This window comes from Hemitrygon akajei, chromosome 21, assembly GCF_048418815.1.
Source record: "Hemitrygon akajei chromosome 21, sHemAka1.3, whole genome shotgun sequence".
Lineage (NCBI taxonomy): Eukaryota > Metazoa > Chordata > Chondrichthyes > Myliobatiformes > Dasyatidae > Hemitrygon > Hemitrygon akajei.
In genome coordinates this window covers 58,538,397-58,548,944 of record NC_133144.1, presented here as the reverse complement: position 1 = coordinate 58,548,944, position 10,548 = coordinate 58,538,397, and positions in this window count along the sequence as shown.

The following is a 10,548-nucleotide window of genomic DNA, read 5'->3' as shown; positions in this document are numbered from 1 at the left end:
CTGTCCGTACACACGTACAACAGTACATGGCAGGGGACAGTACGCAGAGTACTGTCCGTACACACGTACAACAGTACATGGCACAGTACACAGCGTACTGTCCGTACACACGTACAACAGTACATGGCAGGGCACAGTACACAGAGTACTGTCCGTACACACGTACAACAGTACATGGCAGGGGACAGTACGCAGAGTACTGTCCGTACACACGTACAACAGTACATGGCAGGGGACAGTACGCAGAGTACTGTCCGTACACACGTACAACAGTACATGGCAGGGGACAGTACACAGAGTACTGTCCGTACACACGTACAACAGTACATGGCAGGGGACAGTACGCAGAGTACTGTCCGTACACACGTACAACAGTACATGGCACAGTACGCAGAGTACTGTCCGTACACACGTACAACAGTACATGGCAGGGGACAGTACGCAGAGTACTGTCCGTACACACGTACAACAGTACATGGCAGGGGACAGTACGCAGAGTACTGTCCGTACACACGTACAACAGTACATGGCACAGTACGCAGAGTACTGTCCGTACACACGTACAACAGTACATGGCACAGTACACAGCGTACTGTCCGTACACACGTACAACAGTACATGGCAGGGGACAGTACACAGAGTACTGTCCGTACACACGTACAACAGTACATGGCACAGTACACAGCGTACTGTCCGTACACACGTACAACAGTACATGGCAGGGGACAGTACGCAGAGTACTGTCCGTACACACGTACAACAGTACATGGCACAGTACGCAGAGTACTGTCCGTACACACGTACAACAGTACATGGCACAGTACACAGAGTACTGTCCGTACACACGTACAACAGTACATGGCAGGGGACAGTACGCAGAGTACTGTCCGTACACACGTACAACAGTACATGGCAGGGCACAGTACACAGAGTACTGTCCGTACACACGTACAACAGTACATGGCAGGGGACAGTACGCAGAGTACTGTCCGTACACACGTACAACAGTACATGGCACAGTACGCAGAGTACTGTCCGTACACACGTACAACAGTACATGGCAGGGCACAGTACACAGAGTACTGTCCGTACACACGTACAACAGTACATGGCAGGGGACAGTACGCAGAGTACTGTCCGTACACACGTACAACAGTACATGGCACAGTACGCAGAGTACTGTCCGTACACACGTACAACAGTACATGGCAGGGGACAGTACGCAGAGTACTGTCCGTACACACGTACAACAGTACATGGCACAGTACGCAGAGTACTGTCCGTACACACGTACAACAGTACATGGCAGGGGACAGTACGCAGAGTACTGTCCGTACACACGTACAACAGTACATGGCACAGTACACAGAGTACTGTCCGTACACACGTACAACAGTACATGGCAGGGGACAGTACGCAGAGTACTGTCCGTACACACGTACAACAGTACATGGCACAGTACGCAGAGTACTGTCCGTACACACGTACAACAGTACATGGCACAGTACACAGAGTACTGTCCGTACACACGTACAACAGTACATGGCAGGGGACAGTACGCAGAGTACTGTCCGTACACACGTACAACAGTACATGGCACAGTACACAGAGTACTGTCCGTACACACGTACAACAGTACATGGCACAGTACACAGAGTACTGTCCGTACACACGTACAACAGTACATGGCAGGGGACAGTACGCAGAGTACTGTCCGTACACACGTACAACAGTACATGGCACAGTACACAGAGTACTGTCCGTACACACGTACAACAGTACATGGCACAGTACACAGAGTACTGTCCGTACACACGTACAACAGTACATGGCAGGGGACAGTACGCAGAGTACTGTCCGTACACACGTACAACAGTACATGGCACAGTACACAGAGTACTGTCCGTACACACGTACAACAGTACATGGCAGGGGACAGTACGCAGAGTACTGTCCGTACACACGTACAACAGTACATGGCACAGTACGCAGAGTACTGTCCGTACACACGTACAACAGTACATGGCAGGGGACAGTACGCAGAGTACTGTCCGTACACACGTACAACAGTACATGGCACAGTACGCAGAGTACTGTCCGTACACACGTACAACAGTACATGGCAGGGGACAGTACGCAGAGTACTGTCCGTACACACGTACAACAGTACATGGCACAGTACGCAGAGTACTGTCTGTACACACGTACAACAGTACATGGCACAGTACGCAGAGTACTGTCCGTACACACGTACAACAGTACATGGCAGGGGACAGTACGCAGAGTACTGTCCGTACACACGTACAACAGTACATGGCACAGTACGCAGAGTACTGTCCGTACACACGTACAACAGTACATGGCAGGGCACAGTACACAGAGTACTGTCCGTACACACGTACAACAGTACATGGCAGGGCACAGTACACAGAGTACTGTCCGTACACACGTACAACAGTACATGGCAGGGGACAGTACGCAGAGTACTGTCCGTACACACGTACAACAGTACATGGCACAGTACACAGCGTACTGTCCGTACACACGTACAACAGTACATGGCAGGGGACAGTACACAGAGTACTGTCCGTACACACGTACAACAGTACATGGCACAGTACACAGAGTACTGTCCGTACACACGTACAACAGTACATGGCACAGTACGCAGAGTACTGTCCGTACACACGTACAACAGTACATGGCACAGTACACAGCGTACTGTCCGTACACACGTACAACAGTACATGGCAGGGGACAGTACACAGAGTACTGTCCGTACACACGTACAACAGTACATGGCACAGTACGCAGAGTACTGTCCGTACACACGTACAACAGTACATGGCAGGGGACAGTACGCAGAGTACTGTCCGTACACACGTACAACAGTACATGGCAGGGGACAGTACACAGAGTACTGTCCGTACACACGTACAACAGTACATGGCACAGTACACAGAGTACTGTCCGTACACACGTACAACAGTACATGGCACAGTACACAGAGTACTGTCCGTACACACGTACAACAGTACATGGCACAGTACGCAGAGTACTGTCCGTACACACGTACAACAGTACATGGCACAGTACGCAGAGTACTGTCCGTACACACGTACAACAGTACATGGCACAGTACACAGAGTACTGTCCGTACACACGTACAACAGTACATGGCAGGGGACAGTACACAGAGTACTGTCCGTACACACGTACAACAGTACATGGCAGGGGACAGTACGCAGAGTACTGTCCGTACACACGTACAACAGTACATGGCACAGTACACAGCGTACTGTCCGTACACACGTACAACAGTACATGGCAGGGGACAGTACACAGAGTACTGTCCGTACACACGTACAACAGTACATGGCACAGTACGCAGAGTACTGTCCGTACACACGTACAACAGTACATGGCACAGTACGCAGAGTACTGTCCGTACACACGTACAACAGTACATGGCACAGTACACAGCGTACTGTCCGTACACACGTACAACAGTACATGGCAGGGGACAGTACACAGAGTACTGTCCGTACACACGTACAACAGTACATGGCAGGGGACAGTACACAGAGTACTGTCCGTACACACGTACAACAGTACATGGCAGGGGACAGTACGCAGAGTACTGTCCGTACACACGTACAACAGTACATGGCAGGGGACAGTACACAGAGTACTGTCCATACACACGTACAACAGTACATGGCAGGGGACAGTACACAGAGTACTGTCCGTACACACGTACAACAGTACATGGCAGGGGACAGTACGCAGAGTACTGTCCGTACACACGTACAACAGTACATGGCAGGGGACAGTACGCAGAGTACTGTCCGTACACACGTACAACAGTACATGGCAGGGGACAGTACACAGAGTACTGTCCGTACACACGTACAACAGTACATGGCAGGGGACAGTACACAGAGTACTGTCCGTACACACGTACAACAGTACATGGCAGGGGACAGTACACAGAGTACTGTCCGTACACACGTACAACAGTACATGGCACAGTACGCAGCACAGGGTTGATACTCACTTTGAAGTCCCCTGCATATGCAAACAGCTCCAGCCTTCCCTTTCTTGATCACTGGGACAATGAGCGTGGACAATTTTTTGTGTTTGGACAACCACCTTGGAGAGTATGCCAGACGCGTCCGAGCTCTGAACCTCAGTATCTGCCTTAGGATGTAGTGCGTAGGGTACTAGATGCACTTTATGGAATCTTGGTGTTGCAGTTCTGGCCTTCATGCCTTTGAGTTTACCAATACCCTTCCCAAACTCCTGATTAGCATTGAGCAGCTGTGACAGTCTCTGGTTAGTGCCACCATTTGGGCTGCAGTTGCCTGTTGACACATTGAGAGCTTTGATTATGTGTCAGTCTAGTTGGATTTTTCTCAATCATTCATGTCCGAAAAGTACTGGCCCTCCACTTTTCGATACATAAAGCTTTAACTGCTGTGTTTTGCCTTGTACATGACATTCACTTTCAGTTTGCCTTTAGAAGACACTTTTCCGCCTGCATAGGTCTTTAGCATCACTGGTCCTCACTGTTGTGCACCTTGTTGCTATGTCTTATAACAAACAACAGCTAACTAAGGGTGGATCAATCACAAGTGTGTTTATTTTACTCACTGCAAGGGAAGACCAGCACCATACAAGAGCTGGTGATAATTTTGATAAAAACAGACCGCATGATCACTCTTTTATACCCAAGTGTTAGCTTCAGTTCAAGGACATTCTGTACATCTGCTTAATTAGTGTATTGTACTTGGCATTCTTCCAGGAACACATCAGCTGGTCTTTCTGCAGTTTGTCATATACTCAAGGTCCATCGGCAAAATGTTGCACAAACACTTAGCAAAGCACTGTGGTACAATACAGGTTCTATTTTGTTACTACAAATAAAGTATATTTCCACATTTCCTCCTTTTTGCCATTTCATGACAACTTTACATTAAACCAAATACAGTAATTGAAATATGGATATATATGTATATAAGGCTATGATGTCGCTTAAAAGCCCTATCCAAAATTCTCTTTGCAGTAGTTGTCTTCAATGAGTACCCATTCCTTTACTTAATATCCTCTCTTTTGTCCTATTATTTCACACAAAAATCATTAAAGAATATCAACCATTATTCTAATACAAATAGTTATACCATAATACAGAATAGTTGCCTATCATCCTCCCAGCACCTCAGATAACCAAAATTCACCTCCCGGGGTATAATAGTTGTGATGCTGATCACCTACTTTCTTAATCTCTCTGGTATCTTCTTGGATGTGGTTTGCCAAGTTAGATACTGCATGTTTTCTGATTTTTCAGATATGTATGTTACAGTCACCCAGCTTCTGATAGAATAAAATCCAAAGCCGTTCTGTTCTGTAATGTGACTGTGCAAATAGCCATCAGTTCCGCTGACAACTTGGTTAAAGCTTGTTGGGTTTGATCAAAGGCATATGTGGTTTCATTCGCTATTTTCTCCAATACCAATGCCATATTAATCAGTTCCCAGGACAATCTCACAGTCCCTTATGGATGAAAGGCGATCATCCAGAATCTGTCATCTGTTCCAGTGGATCTCTGGTGGCACAGGCCAGAGGGTAGTGAGAGAGTGACACCTAGTGTCCCATGTGGGGCATTACACAGGCAAGATAACACCAGGCCTTCCAGGGCCACGGCTCTCTCCACTTCCCCTCATACACGGGAATCATGCCATGCAGCTATATATCCAATGAGTGCCGTTCAGCAGACAGGGAGGATTGAGATTTGTCAGTTCCATACAGGTTCCTTTACAGCTCCCCAGATAAAGACCCCTGACCTTCCATTTGCAGTGACATGTTACTGATCAACGTCTTGGGTTCCAGAAACAACAATCTGAATCCCTTTCTCAGTCACTGAGGGGCTATCAGCGTGTAGAATCAAATCTTTGGCAGAGTAATAACTGACAGGATGCTGTCAGTCTCCATGTTCTTGAATTAAGACTGCTCATGTTTTTCTCGTTGACATACAGGGTGAATTGTTCAGCTGTATCAGGGATTCTTAATACAGGTGCAGTACACAAAGATCTGCAGATGCTGGAAGTCAAAGCAATACACGCAAAATGCTGGAGGAAATCAGCAGGCCAGGCAAGAGTTAACAGTGAACGTTTTGGGCTGGACCCTTCATCGGGACCCACTGCCACCTTTACACAATGTCATCTTGAAAATGCTTTCAGATGTTCTTCATTAAGAGTCACAGGGCCATCTGAGCACTTATTGTCCTTCAGAAGATTGTTCAACAGTTGAGCAATAGCTGATTGATCTGCCACTAGCTTGTCAATACATTAATTAGCATTCGTCACATCTTTTTGTTTCATAATTGTTATTCTCATGTGAGTCGCTAGGGACTCCTGTAGAGTTCATGTCATGTCCATCCTGTGATTCCTCGGAGTTCCGATGGGTGTCGCTATACCCGGAGTTGTGTAATTCTCCTGAGTTCGGATGGTGGCGCTGTAAAGGGAGACTGTTTGATGTGAGCTGTAATTCCTTGGGTGGAGCTTCAAAAACAGGTGCTTCTCCAGGTGGTGCACCAGTCACTAACAGTGTCACTCGAAGTGTCACTAGCAGGACTGTTCACTTGAAGTCGAGGCTGCACTTTAACATATTTATTTATTTTACTTACTTATTTATTGAGTTACAGTGCAGAATACATCTTACTGGCCTTTCGAGCTGCGCTACCCAACAATCCCCCAATTTAATCCTGGCCTACTCACGGGACAACTTACAATGGCCGATTAACCTACCAACATATCTTTGGACTGTGGGAGGAAACTGGATCACCCAGAGGAAACCCACGCAGTCATGGGGAGAGTGTAAAAACTCCTTACATGCAACTGTGGGAATTGAACCCAGGTTGGCTGTATTGTAAAGCATTTTGCTAAGCACTAAGCTATTGTGCCCACCCAATGTTGTTTGAAACTTCGTACAATGCACATCGATTGAACTGCTGTGCACTTTCGCTCGTTCGGTTAACACAAGGATTTGCTCTTTTGACTTCTCACTGTCTCTATCATGCTATTTTTGTAGTTTATCGCATGTTTGGTGTTTCTTTCAATTAGTAAAAGACTTTACTTGCTTTGTTAACTTTCAATTATTCACACATTTTACGAGTGTTGACTATCTATTCATTTCCACAGATGCTGCCTGACCTGCAGAGTTTCTCCAGCACTTTGTGTGTGTTTCACATTTTACTAAACTTGTTTTTAATCATTCCATTCATCCTTTCTACTAAGCCTGCTGACCGAGGATGGTAGCTATAATGGAAACGTTGGTCAATCTGCTAGGCTTTACATATTTATTCTTTTACCTTTCCAGTAAAGTGAACACTGATATTGCTAGACAGTTTCCAAAGGATCCCGAACCTCGGGATGATTTCCTTCAACAAACATGTAGCTGCTGTAACTGCATTATTCCTTCTACAAAGAAGTGTTTCAACCCATTGTAAAAAAATGTAAATAATGACCAATACATATTTATATCCTTCACACAAAGGTAATGCTATAAGGTTTATCTGTAATTGCATGAATGTGTTATCAGAGAGTGGGGTATCAGATCCTTCTACCTGTTTCCTGGATTTTGTAAAATACATATCATACATTGTTTGCAAACTTGATTTACAGCTTGCAATGAATCTGGGGCATAAAATGTTCAACTTGTACCATCTATCAATTCCCTCTTCCGCCTCTGGGGAAAGATTTCCAGCCGAGTCATGAGTCGTACAGTGAAGAGAACTGTGCCATTTAACTAGTAGTAGGTCTAAAGCAAATCCGGAGAAATCTCCGGAGGCTTTCAAGACACTCTTGTAAAAATGCTCCAAGCTCCTTGATAAATGGGTAGTGAGTAACTGTCACTTATATAAAATAGGTTGACTACTACTGAAGTAGTGTAGTCCACAATGGCTCTCTGGTATACACACATTCCCTCAGGAATCCAGGTACAAAACAAGTATCTTCCACATTAGTTTACAGGCACATCCTGAGAAAGTAGAACTATATGATGCAAATCCTGGTCTCCAATGCTACCCTCACTGGGTCTGATTTCAGGATATTAATAGGCTGAACTCTGTTTGGAAAGGACAGAATGCAATTTGGACCAAAGACCATTTCCAATAATACTAATTGTAGGTCCCATGGCCTGCTCTTTTGGCAGTCCTGACTATTGTTCCATCTTCTGTATATATTCTTCTACAGACTCACCTCTACCTTGTTGTGACTCCATTATCTTAGACCAATTAGTCTTTTTAGGAAAGGCAGCAGGTAATGTAGCAAAGATTTTTATTGAAAATCTTCATTCAGCATGGTGGCAGGTCCTGGCCTGGCACTGTTATGGTGCTCTTGAAAACCCTGAAATTTAATCTCATATAATTCAAAATTGGAGCCTAACCACGACCTCATTAACATTTCCAAATCCATCATACTAGGTCTGTGACACAAAGCAATAGTTTTAAGTTTCAGAATAGACTTTTCCAGACCTGTCTTTGGGTCAGGCAGTTCATCTAGCATGGCGCATAGTTCTCCTGCCATCCAAGGTTGATATACATCCCTTGGTTCCCCATCCATAATTCTTCCACAGATCCCTTCCCATAATTTATTAAACATGTACCATGCTAGTGTCCCCCTTATTTGGGACAGAGACTCCCTTTATCCCATTATTACCAATTGCTAATCCCTCTTCCACACCCTACTTACCCTACATTTTTCTCTCTCTTTTGTTCACTACACCATCTTGTATGGATTAAGCTTGTCAGTTTCCCCAAATCCCATTTACTTTCTCTTTTTCCCATTACTGATGCATCCTTGACACTCTACTGTATGGATTTAGTGTATCCCTGATGCCAGAGGTGTCCCTGACATTGATATCCATACATGAGAAAACCTGCAGATGCTGGAAATCCAAAGCAACACACACAAAATACTGGAGGAACTCAACGTTCCAGGCAGCATCTATGGAAAAGAGTAAACAGTTGACTTCACCAGGACTGGAAAGGAGGGGGTAAGGAGTCAGACTAAGAAGGTGGGGGGACAGGAGGAAGAAGTACAGGGTGGTGAAAACATGTTCCCGGGAAGGATACGTGGTTGTGGTAGCAGGTCTGCATAAGCACCTGGTCAAAGAGTTGAATGGCAGCAGAGGTCACAGAGGGGGAGCAGTGAGAGAGGGTTTCACTGAACTCCTGTCGAAGGGAAGATTCAAACTTCTTCAGGGTAGGCATCCCTCGAAGAGACTTCACAGTAAGTTTCAAACGTGAGAAAATCTGCAGATGTTGGAAATCCAAAGCAACAAGCAACACACACAAAACGTGTACAACTCTATGTGTACAGAAGTACAGTCATCGTTTTGGGCCAAGACTCTTCGGCAGGACTTGAGTGAAAATCTGCAGATATTATTGCTTGAAAAAATATTAAACTAGTTTTATAGAACTGAATTTCTTGACATTTGGGTTTCAAACTCAAAATGATATTTATTATTGAACTTTGTTTGTTCATTCATTAATCATGCAATGATGAGAACCACTCGTCATCTGTGATTTGTAGGGACTGCACAGGTCTGTGGGTACGCAGATGGCTGGAGAGATTAATCCATACTCAAAGTTCTTTGGCAGTGTGGATAAAAGATGGCAGCCAGGTTGGAAGTGGCTGGTTCAGAATTTCCTGGCCAGCCTACGGACCTATGTCCTTTCTGGCTCGTGTGTTGCTGCATCTTCTGGAGGGAGGAATGCCACTCAACCCGGTCCTGGGCGATATGTTCCCATGTGTCTGGGTTAATGCCAAAGGCTTTTAGCAAAGTTTTCAGAGTGTCTTTATAGTGTTTCCTTTGGCCTCCTTGGGAAAGTTTCCTGTAGTTCACTGTGAAGAAGCTCATCTGGTAACCGAGCAATGTGGCCAAGCCAGCATAACTGGGACTTAAAAATACCTCTGGATTTCCTGATGTTTGTGATCCTGCCTTTTTATTCACTTAGTCCATTTCTGACTCCTCGTTGACTGTACTGAACAACTCTATCTATCCCCCTCATAATTTTAAATACCTCTATCAAGTCCCCCCTCAACCTTCTACGCTCCAAAGAATAAAGACCTAACTTATTCAACCTTTCTCTGTAACTTAAGTACTGAAACCCAGGTAACGTTCTAGTAAATAAGATAAATATTTTTATTTTAGCACAAATGTTTTAGAGGACATTCGCATGGAATTTATTTTTAACGTAAAAGTGAGGCTAACAATATACATTCCATCAGAAAGTTCATTCAAAGAAATGAACATCCCACTGACAACAGTGAAAATCAAAAAAAAATTACATCCGGTCTCTTCAATATGATTTTAATACTCATAATAAAAAGAAGTCCTGTAAACCAGGAGTTCTGAAGATAAAGTGCAAGAGTCCCTAAATTGACACTACTCATTCTGTTTAGTTCTGTGCTAAGCTCATTTGGTAGCACAGCACCTGTTATACGCCAAACTAACCTGCAAGGAGGAAAAAAAAGAAAGTCTTTG